Raw genomic sequence first — 12,080 nt, 5'->3', positions numbered from 1 at the left:
TGACTTGGAACTGTATTTGACAGCTAACGGATACGCACAAAGGGCGTAAGCAAGCAAGTTTTGCCGTCGACTACTTTATCAAACAGAATTATCTGGACTTGCCCGTAGAAGTGTTTAATATGTTAATAAACGCTATTATACCGTACAGCATGGTGGACGGTGCCAAGAGGTTATCATATAGGGCGAATTAGGAAAGGGGTGTGAGTCGAGAGCAAAAAGTCATCTCCCTATATATCTCTACTTGTATGTCTAACAATCAAAACCACATTCGACCGAGACAGTGCATATGCGGCTTATATCAATAAATATTCACTAATTTTCGACCTTTCTACTGAGGACAGTTGAAAAACAATATTATTGCCTTTTCCAAATGTATGCGCAACTACGTTTCTATTACTGTATTTGCGCTGGCCGTTGCGTTTACCCAGAAAACCACCCTCATACTATAATATGTCACTTTAATAGTCGCCAAACAAAACCTTTTTGGTTAGAGCTGACACGTCGGCCGGTATGATACAAAAACAATTTGCAGCCCAAATCGCTTTATTTAACTTGCAGTTAACAGTCGATTCGCTTATTTAGAAAAAGATAATAATTAGGTCTTATAACTGTACCGTGATGACAATTTAATCACAGATTAAATACAACCACATATAGTTTGCTTCGCAGTAAAACGATAGATTTTCAAATAACGATTTTTGATTGGTTTAAACTGAAATGAAGTAGGGCCAAATTATAGTGCCGAAAATATTGTACACGCTATAACAACGTAAACTGATAAGAAATACTGATAACAAGTAGTTTATTAAAGACGGTCGATGGTGATAACATTACAGATGTTTGATAACATTGCATTGTCCACAGTGTATAACAAAAGGATTATTTTTTTCATTGTTTGGTCACACTGACATGAGATTATTAAAGTTCGTTTACATATTTCCATTTTTCTAGAGTGCACTTTCTGGTGTTATTTAATCTATAATTTAACCATAGGATTTATAACCATTAATAATTGGCATTGATTTTTTACATTTTTTACAATACAAATAAGTGTTTTCAAAAAATTATATTTTTAAACTTTAGAGTATGCAATTTTAAAACGTATTACTGGCTGGATGTGAAAAAGTGTTTTCGCTTACTCAGTGAAGAAACACAAGCTGTTTGTATTTGCTGAATGGAAATGCTCTCATCAAGGACGTCTGTGTGTGTATGATTTGAAAGCACTATGTAGATAATCACAAACTGATTGCTACAAAAGCAAACAGTTTTCCAGGAATCTAAAATACAAGAGTTCAATTTTTACTCTATTATCTCTTCGATAGCAAAAAATTCAACAAGACAATCGTAGGGAAATCGGTAGTATATGTTTGTTTGTAGAACTGATTGACAAGAGTTTATAACAATAATGTGTGTATACTACTTACCCATGCACGAAAAATAAATATCGATGATGCATATTTTGTTCAAATATAATTTCGTTCCTTGTTTATTCGCTATTTATTTAAAATATTAGATCAAATCATAGTTAAATATATGACAGAGTGGCGTTGTACAATGCATTATACTGTTTATCTTTATTCCACTTGGTAAAGCCAGCAGAAAAATTTATGTTTTTATTATTATTACTATATTAATCTTCCTGTAATTATAAATATATTTTTTCTTTCTTCTGGCTGGTATTAGTTGCAAAATCGTTTAATCAATAATTTAGTAGATAAGTATAGCTGTTAATAAGTAACTGGTTTTGTGTAAAATTTGTATTATCTATTTAACTTGTAAAATAATTTAATCCACGATAGTGGTTACAAAAAAAAAGTGAATAATGAGAGAAATTTCAAAGAAAAGTGATTTTACTGTTAGCAATTAGAAATAAACAATCTATTGAAACATAAAACACATAAATATTTATTATTTCTTTACACCATAAATATCATTAGAAATAAAAACACTATGAATATAGTACTTTTTTTTTACTATTTAAGCCAATTAAAATCGTATAAATATTACTATAATATAAAACTGTGTACTTAAGTAAAATGTTTCGATGAAAATTTAAAAAAAAAACATTGAACTTTGACTATTAATTGCTTTCGGATATCAACAAATCCGACATCCAAAATCAATCTATTTGGTGATGGGTTTTATATAAAACATTTTCATCAAAAATATTTTACTTGAGTACACAGCTTTATACAGTAAAAATAATTAAATATTTATAAGATTATGAAGTGGCTTAAATAACGTTTTTTCTTTTGAAAAAAAATCTGGTTTTCGGATTTCTATCACTAATTTTAGCTTTCTGCTTTTTTGGGCGCAACACGTGTGCGTCGCTTTAAAGGTCACTGCACAAAAAAATGTTTATTTGTTTTTGGAACAAGAAACAAAATTAATTGATTTTTTTTTAATTTAGCAAATAAATTATTAGTAAAATATGGGGTAATAAACTGTTGAAAATTATACAAACGTAGAAAGAGAACTTACTGAATAAACCACAAAACGGTGATCAGAGAGACCAGATTTGAATTAAGTGAAAATATCTCCCAAAAAATGTATAATGCATTTTGGTTACCAAAAGTAGTATATAAAAGTCCTTACTTCCACACGGCTTCTAATTTGTTTTTATCTTGATCCGTGATTGTCCAAGTCTCAATACCACATAATAATAATACACATAGGTTTTGGCAAGCGCTTTTTCCTATTCCTGAGATTTTCGTTAGCTAGCAGCTGACATTTTTCCATATTTGTTAATGCATGACTCACACTCTGTCGTTTGAGTTTTCGATTTCTATTTATATAAAACTATCGCACTATCACAAAACTAACTTATTACATTCAGTCTAGTCAATGGAATCAGCTATGTTGTATATTATGCAATATAAGATAAAGTTTTAAACATGACAGACTTGTGGTATTAGCAAAATTCCCCCCCTCCCCTCCTCCCCATTAATTTGCAATTGAAACGAAAACGACTTGAAAAATAATATTATGTATAATCCAAACTTACTTGTGAACGTTTTTTTTTTTATAGTTGAACAACAATAATGATAACGATGAGTTATAGGTACGATTCCCTTTGCTATATAGTGTAACGATAACCCCCATAGAGGCTCGTCGCTGACACTGAAGTAGATTACATTGGTACGTTATGCTGTGGGAAAATTCTGGACTGCATCCACGCGTCCTGTCTGTTCCCGGTGGCATTTGATGGGCCTATAGAAATATACGATAATCCAGACGAACGAACATCTCCAATAATGGTCCATAGTAATCGAGATACTACTACCTCCCCCCTATCCTGGCCTCCTATTTGTACCCCTTGGCCCGTGAATTGTATAAAATACAGGAGAGCAGAGGAGAGGAGAAGAGCCTGGCAAAAAAACCTGGCAGCGAAGCGTTTTTTTTTCTCCCTCTGTCATAACAATACGTTTATTTCGTACCAGTTGATATATATATATATATATATAAATATATTATATTTTTTATGTTATGATAAAAAATCACAACTAACGATTCCAGAGCAAATTCAAATTCAAATACCATATCCGTGCAATGGTGCAATAACAAGTACAGACAATTAAGACGCTCGTTTTCTATACAAAAATAATATAGTAATTTTGTAGTTTTTATTTTTGACAAGATATTTTTGTTTTCAGGTTAAAGCCTCTCCGATTATCAAAATCTTAACACTTGTACATGTATGTAACGACCACAGCAATAGGTGTAGTTATCGATCGATTCCTTAATAACTTAATGCCACCTAAAGAAATTACAAGCATAGAGCTATAGTAGGATGAAACGTTAGTAATCAAAAAAGTTAATACTTGAAGTTCACATAATTATTATTATTATTATTGTATACGGACTGAGCCCTTTTTTAAAAATGTTTTCTATAATTTACTTATCATTTTAAAAAAATACTAATTTTTTGTTTGTAATTAGTATTTAAGAAGCACCCTGGTAAACAAATCCCTTTAAGCTTTCTACCTTTTCTATCACAGACACGTGCAGAGTGATTCATTTGAGATAAGACATTCAATATTTCTTAAAATAATTGCAATTTTATAGTTTTTAAGTAATTATCCAAAACTAGTTATCGACCAATCAACATTATTCTTAAATTGAAAAGTGAATTAAACATAATACGTTACTATTTAATTTTCAAAAGTTGATGATAAAGAAATGTATAACTACACTGTCTCGTCTTAAATGAATCACCTGTATTATTGTTAAATTTCTTTGATACATAAAAGATTATATTATATAACAATATATAATTATATATATATATATAATACATATATATATATATATATATATATATATATATATGGATTTAATAATACATGCAATTAATAATTTAATCAACTATTATTATAATAAAAAAATAAGTAATGATCCCATATATCTGTTTTCATCATACATGCCATATGTATATTATAATTAATAAATCCGAGGTAGACACTTAAACTTAGTTTCTAATCCCAGTGCCATTTTTGGACTTGGAAAGACTTACTTTGAAGAGCTTTTAAATGTATGTCTTGTCAAACTTTGGCACCGATCTAATGCTCTTCAAATTCGCTTTAATCTATATACAACAAACTTTGAACATTCAACGAAAGTATTTCTCTTTTAGAATTCCTCTTTTGCGAATACAAAAGCTGTGGAACAAGTCGATTTTCTTTTGCACCTCAACTTAACGTTATCTATTTGCCGGTTTCGTACTACAAACTTTCATGTTCCGATTTCATTTCTTTACAGCCGGAATGTCAATACATATCGCCTTAAGCAAAACCAATCCCAACTTATTCCTCTTTAAGTAAACGCACATACAGAAATTGTATATTGCCCTTATATTGCTATAAACATCTCGAGTTTCTTCATATACACCGCGTCATATTGCTGCTTGTGTATACACAACCAAATAAATTACAGTACTTACTTACTTTGAGCCATCAAATTCGATTACAATGTTTTTTTTTATATTTCTCCAAAAAAATAAAATAATTAACAGCAATTTGTAATCGTTTCTGGAAAACCAACTGAGTATATTCGCTTGTAATTTTAATCTTAAAAAAAAGAGTAATCATCTTTATATTAATTTTTTTCTAATAACTGAGGTGCCATTTTTTTTCTAGTGTCAATTAATTGCACCCGCCCATGCTATACATATATGTATATTGTATTAAATACTACTTTTCTGCTGATGAAGAGGTAGGAACTCTTCATCAATAAGTTATTTAATATCACTAATAAAATATTATATTATATTGTCTATTCTATAAATTGTTACGGTTAGGTTAACTTTTAAATTTGAGAATTCTTTTTGTAATAGGTACTAATTCAAAACATAAATAAACTCTAATCTCATGTTAAGATTTTTAATGTTGAATGTACAATAAGTATGAATATTGAACGCCGATTAATGAAAGTTAGACCAACTATATCTATATTTTTAGAAAGTAATGGTTGTATGTAATTTGGTTTTGGTGATGGTCACATATTTCTATCAATTGTTTTCGCATTCCTCTCAAATACTTCAACCGTACAACTATAAGCATTCTATAATCATTATATTGTAACATTATATAATATATAATAATTTACTGGTTTGACGGGAAACAAGTTAATTATGTACGGTCTAACCATGTGTAAGATATTTAGTAAATACTGTGATTACTTGGGTACCTATTCATACAGAAAACTTACTTTGGCAATCTCTGTCCGTCTATAATATTATGTTCACCGTTGACTCGCAAATAATTAATATGTTCTCACGAGGTATTTTCTAATTGCTTAGTTTAATAAGTATAAAAACAATAGCGTCGTTATCTTTAAGCATGCCCGGATTTAGATAAACGATTGTCCTTAAACGAAATATCGAGTGAGGTCCAGAAACTTTAATAGTATATACATGTATTTCTTATGAAATTTGTTAAAAGATTATAAACTAAAAGTAATACTTGCGCAATCAAATAAAATTTTTTTAAAAATATAAATTATAAACATTAAAGTAATATTAACTCATAGTTAGTTATGTCTGTAATATTTCTTGTTTTTATATTACAAAAATCTGAAAAATTCATAATATTAAGTTTAAGGAAGTACAGAGCTTATATTAATGTTTACTGGTTTTCCGGAGAAAAAGAAAAAAAGCTTTACATTTTTTTGTACAATACATAAGTCTGTCAAACTCACAATGCATATAAATTCAGTAAATAATCTGTGCCTCTTATATTTTATCAATTATCTCTTATCACATATCTCTTGTTTTTAATCTTCACAGATATATATAATAAACTAGATTGCTAACTAGTGACAAGAATTGAAGTTGTCGTCGGCCGTTTTTGTGGGATTCGTGTGTGTATAAAATAGTATATTTATTTATATATATATATATATATATATTAATATATCTGTGATTCTGTGCTATAAACTTAACTCGTAATTGTTATAAACAGTGATAACAGTTATAAACACGTGATAAGGTTGTAATTTCCACAAAGATGGCGGAAATGGTAACTGATAGTGCATTACCTATCTGAGGTTTTATTTAATCTGTACCCGTGCGCTATGCTATCGGTTTAGTGGCTATTTTTTTGTAATGTTTTAAAGAAACTAATTTTAGGACGTTGTCGCAACCGTGTGAACGACAAAATGTTTGTGTGTATGTGTTAGATGAGAGAACGCTTGATATAATTTTATGTGTAATAATATCTGTAAGTTCTGGGCACGACACGTTATCGCACGTCACAGAGTGTGTGCCACGTGTGCTTTTGCTTGTGTATTAACATTTGCCGGTGTGTATAATATAATATTATTTTACTTGCAAATGGCCCCGGACCGCATCAGCTGTTGCTTAACGTGTAACGGGTGCTCGTGTGTAATACGAATTGATTCAGAGACTGCGAATCTCTCTGGGCGGGTTTCCGACGTGACCGGAGCCGTCACAAACCGGCAAAGCATACCAATTTTCCACCACCGCGGAAAAAGAAAATATGATAAAGTTTTCTATTATTTAAATTATGTTCCTTATTCGGTTGAATACAAATCACACCAGCCACAGCCGCCGCTTCAGCATTAAAACCGTCACGTGTAAACTTTTCTTCTTTTGTAATAATTATTGTTGTTATGCCGCTGTCGAGCAAACCGTGTAAAATTAGAAGAACCCTACCAAAGAAACCACAGCTTGCACGGGAAAAGCGAGAAAAATACCGAATAGTAGTTAATTATTGTACTCGTTTTGACTGTCAAAGTCAGACTGTCGCCGTTGACCAGAGCTCAAGTGAACCGCGAGTCTATCATTATATTTTAACAGGGTTGCCTCTGTTAATGAATTAAACATTTCTCTTAACCTAACGCATCGTGTGTGTTCATTTGAATTTCATCTCACCGGAAAACGAAAACGAAATTATTTAGATTTTTAAGTATAACAATGGCAACAAACGAGGCGAGAAGCGGTCGATTTCGTTCATGCAGGATAAGGCGAAGAAGAAAAATAAAACAAATTCCGTTTATTTTATCAAAGCTGATTATATAAATATTTTATGAGGTAAGAATTATCGCTAAAAGTTGGTCACTCTTTTTTAACATTTAGTTTTTCGGATAACAAATAATCAAAATCAATCAAATATTGTGTGGAAACAAATTAAAATCTCTACTTCATAATCAAGGATGTAACAATGATTTCAAAAATGAGATATAACGTAGGTTGAGACATGGTTATTCATCGATTTTCTGTGTATTCAATGAAATTATTGTAATAAGATGAATAGAATACATCATAACAATGTTATACAAGTGACTAGTAAATTAATGTAAATCAAGAAAATGGCCTAATAATATGTAACGTGTCTTATTTTGTAATTTCCAAGGGAATATTATAACTCGTTTTTTAAGAAATACCGAATGAAAATTAGTTAAATTTAGCTGTGTGTTGGTCTTCTTTAAAAAATCAGTTTCCATCTACAGGATAACAGCTAACTCCTGTCACAAAATGCACCGACGTGATATACCAAAAACCTTAAGTGTAATTCAAATTTAATGATGTGATATTTTGTGTGCATAATCAGATTACATGCCGTTAAACTTTCCACATATTACAACATACATTTACATAACTTAACAAACGCTTCGGCCGTAAAATATAATGTATATGAGACGTGAGTGCAATAGCTGTTGTAACTTGTTTTACTTAGAATTTAAGTGAAGAATGTAATACAGTTAATGTTACCAAAGTTCTTAGGCCTGACACTAGTTTTCGCACGGGCATCAAGCTGAAAAAATTAATCTTAAAAAAAAAGAAAACCAAGAAGAGGGTTCACCTATCAGAATATTATCAACAATTATATTATGTGTAAGTATAATCCTTTTGAATTCTATAAACAAATAAATAGAACATTGTGCAAGTAGCTTTTAAACGGATAACAATATCTCTGCATAGGTGTATCTTTAAATTTAACAAACGCTATTCAAATTAACCATCAACATGATTTGTTATCTACAACAGAACTTAATAGGCGATGCTATGTTACACGAACCATACCAACATTTACTTTTAAAAATACTCAGAGCCGTGCATTGCATTTGACAAGTCGACATACATTGCATGCAAAAAAAATAAAAACTATACCTACATGGCGGTTTGCTGAATTGTATTCTTACCTAGCATAATTGAGCTGGCAACACTGTTTGGTTATGTTTGATTATGGTTGTTTATCCGTGGTAAATATAAACACCATTAAATTGTCACTGGACCAACACTAAATGAGTGTAAAGTTTTTTAAATAATGCAACAACTGTCCTTTGAATAATAATTGTTTAGCATTATATATTATGTTATTCAGAGAGATTTTAAGCTAGGTAAAAGTAAGCCGTTTTTAAATGGAATATAAAAATCATATCGCTACACTGATTAATTGTAACGAAGCAAATGTAAGTAGGCATCATAATATACCGGTAGATCATGTGACATTTTTTTTTTGTTAACTGCCTAATTCATTTATACCGGACATGTGATGATTTAGTCTTTTTTTATATTTTCCATTCAGCACAATAATTGTTGCGTTGCACGTTTCTGCGCTAAATTTATGAGCAGATCTTCTGAATATTGTGTTCTGTAATCTTGATGCATCGTGTTCGGCCACCAATGAATATAAAACAGGCAATGTTAAAAAAACAACATAAATATTATTATGTGTAACCCCTTCGCAAACGCACCAGACAAATCACAGCAATAAAATAATAATAATAATAATAATAATTTGTATATTATACATCGTCCGAATAGGATTTGTTTTTTTTTATCTTGTCAAATTTGTCATCGTTTGGCTATGTTGTCATTTGATTTTCAATTGAACATTGCACATCTAAACGGTTATCGCTGAATCACAATCGAGTTGGTATAATCCCATCAAAATAGTTCCTATATTCATTATATAGGTAACTGGTAAGTACAAGTATGAACAAACTTTAACGAACCAGAGCTGCAAATCATAGACAACGTAGTTTGTATTATCGCGTTACTGTCAAATTCAAATTTATTTTAATATATAAAAAAAACTCATGCATTTAAATCACGTTTTTATGTTAATTATGTAATAAAAAAAAAAAAAAATGAGAGCGAAATATATTATACAAAAAACACAAGCTTTGTAGCGAATCAAAGCTGCGGTTCAGTTGCCGAGACATACCTGTATGGATAACATAAATAATAACCGTACCCCAAAGCAAAAGTGTATTAAGTCACAAAATGTATATTATAAGGTAGATCAGAGAAACGAACCGAAAACCGGGAAATTGAAATTTACTCTAACGGTTCAATAAAGATAAATTACTCAAATAAAAAGTTATTAGTTATTACAATGGGCCACATCATGATAAAAATAAACAATAACGCTACAAAGTATACTATGATCCAATATGTTTGAAAGTTCTTAGATTTGATGTTTTAAAACTGGAGACACAAACAACTTTTTAATCAACTGACCGTTTATATAAAATTTAAACATGGGTATTATAATAAGTTTTAAAAAATTATGATAAAAAGTTATTTTTACATTTTTTTTTAACATACTAAACATTGAGCGTCTTAGGAAAACAATGATCTCTTAGTCTGAAAAGTTAAAAAAACATAACATCGTTTAAATATGAGAAATTATATTCTTTATATTTTTTTATCAACATAATGCTTACACAATTTGACCCGAATAAACGCAAAAGTCATAAAAAGCAAACACACAAAAAAAACACCTCATTTTTAATTAAACCTACATAAAAAAAACTGAAATTTCTATAGCAGCAATAATTAAATGTTGAATTCAATTAAATCAGAATAATTGTATCTAATCACATCTTTATCAAACTCATAATAATAGTGGTTACACAAAAGTAGTATTAAAAAGTGTATTTGTAACAAAATAACAATCGTATTATTTAATTAAAAGAAAAAAAACAATAGAGAAAACAAGTACTTAATGACACGATTAAAAATAATAATATAATGTAATTATTAATTGGAAAAATCTTTGACTTTGAATCTTAAGACAAATTGTACTTGCCACGAATTTCTAGTGTGTTACAAGATTCGATTGCTTCAAGAAGGATAATTCTTACCAAGCTATAATTTCTGAAGATTGCTTTCTATACCGGTATTTGTTGTTTTTAGATTTTTATGATTCCCGGTTGTGCAATTTTCAATAATTTATGATACTACTATTTTCCTTTCAACGTTCAAAGTTTGTGTGAGTATAGCAATTTTCAAAGCTGCTGTATTTCAATAGTAATTGCAAGAGAGTAGACGGCCAATAAACATCAAACAATGATTGTCTGTACAAATAAAATAAGAAACAGAGCCACACATAGTTTAGAGTCACAAGTCTTAGAGCTTCGAATTAAGTCGAACGATATAATTTTCATGATTTAAAGAGATGAATTTATTCGATTTCTGACCTCTTAAAGTACTACTGTTGGTGTGCGATTTTTTATCTGTTTACTGTATATTTAAAGACATTGATAAAGGGATTATATTCTATAAATTAATCTTAGGCCCTGCTTAAAAATATTTAAAAAAAATGTATCATTGTAAAGACAATTCCGTTTTAGCTTCTTATCGTAGCTAAAAGCTAAAAGCATAATATGTAAATGTCAATATTTGTTTATAATGAAAATATTATGGAAAACAAAACTGTTTACATTTTCTTTTTAAAAATTACAACGCTACAGCTTGATGATTATTATTGATATCTGCAAGGAATATTTACCATTTAATATATTTTTTTTTTGATTAACAGTATTGTCCAAGACCATTTTCTCTCTAGACAGGAGGTAGTTTTATAATAATTAGGCACTATGACAGTGTTACATTAGTGCGTGGATGGTTGTCTGATTTATCTCTTGTAAAGGATTGGACAGCCCTTTACAATGAGATTTAAGTAGTAAAATTGAAAATGGATCATCGATCATAAGGCGAACACTTTTCAACAGTTTTTTACCGGTTTTTTTTTTTTTTTTAACAAGTTTTACACGCTTAACGACGATAATCGAAATATGCCTATAGGTGGCATAGGGGAGAATTATTTCCAGTATTATTTACGGTTCGCCGAGGGACCGAAAAATAACTAAGATGTTCAATCACGGTGTGTTATCGACTAGCCAGCCGGGTGTGTGTGTGCTATTGGCACGTTGAATAATTTGCGGCGATCAATCACTATTGGATATGGTGGTTTTTTTTTATGCACTAGCATGTACATCTGAACCTTGCTAAGAAAACCCGGTCTCTTTTATTTCCACTTGCCGACAAAACGGCCCGTTATCCCACTGCGGCCGTAAACAATAACTTTGCCGGCAAAACCCAAACGAAATTATTATCTTCGGTACATCTCCTTATGAATGTGTGTGTGTGTGTGTGTTAAGTACGACTTTCGCACTTAACATGGAGACACGCACTCCAGTAAGGTCACACGTTCAAAAGCAGTCAGAAAAGTTTCCAATTTCCAGAGACACGGTGAATTCACAACGGTCGACCACACACACCGAGGTTCATAAATCTCAACCTCACGCACGCCGGTAAACGACTTATGCAA

This window comes from Adelges cooleyi, unplaced genomic scaffold, assembly GCF_023614345.1.
Source record: "Adelges cooleyi isolate 19-005CV unplaced genomic scaffold, UGA_ACOO_1.1 ACOO_flye_CR_arks_rails_tigmint_CR_PRNA_9, whole genome shotgun sequence".
NCBI lineage: Eukaryota > Metazoa > Arthropoda > Insecta > Hemiptera > Adelgidae > Adelges > Adelges cooleyi.
Note: the sequence above shows the minus strand (reverse complement) of the source record.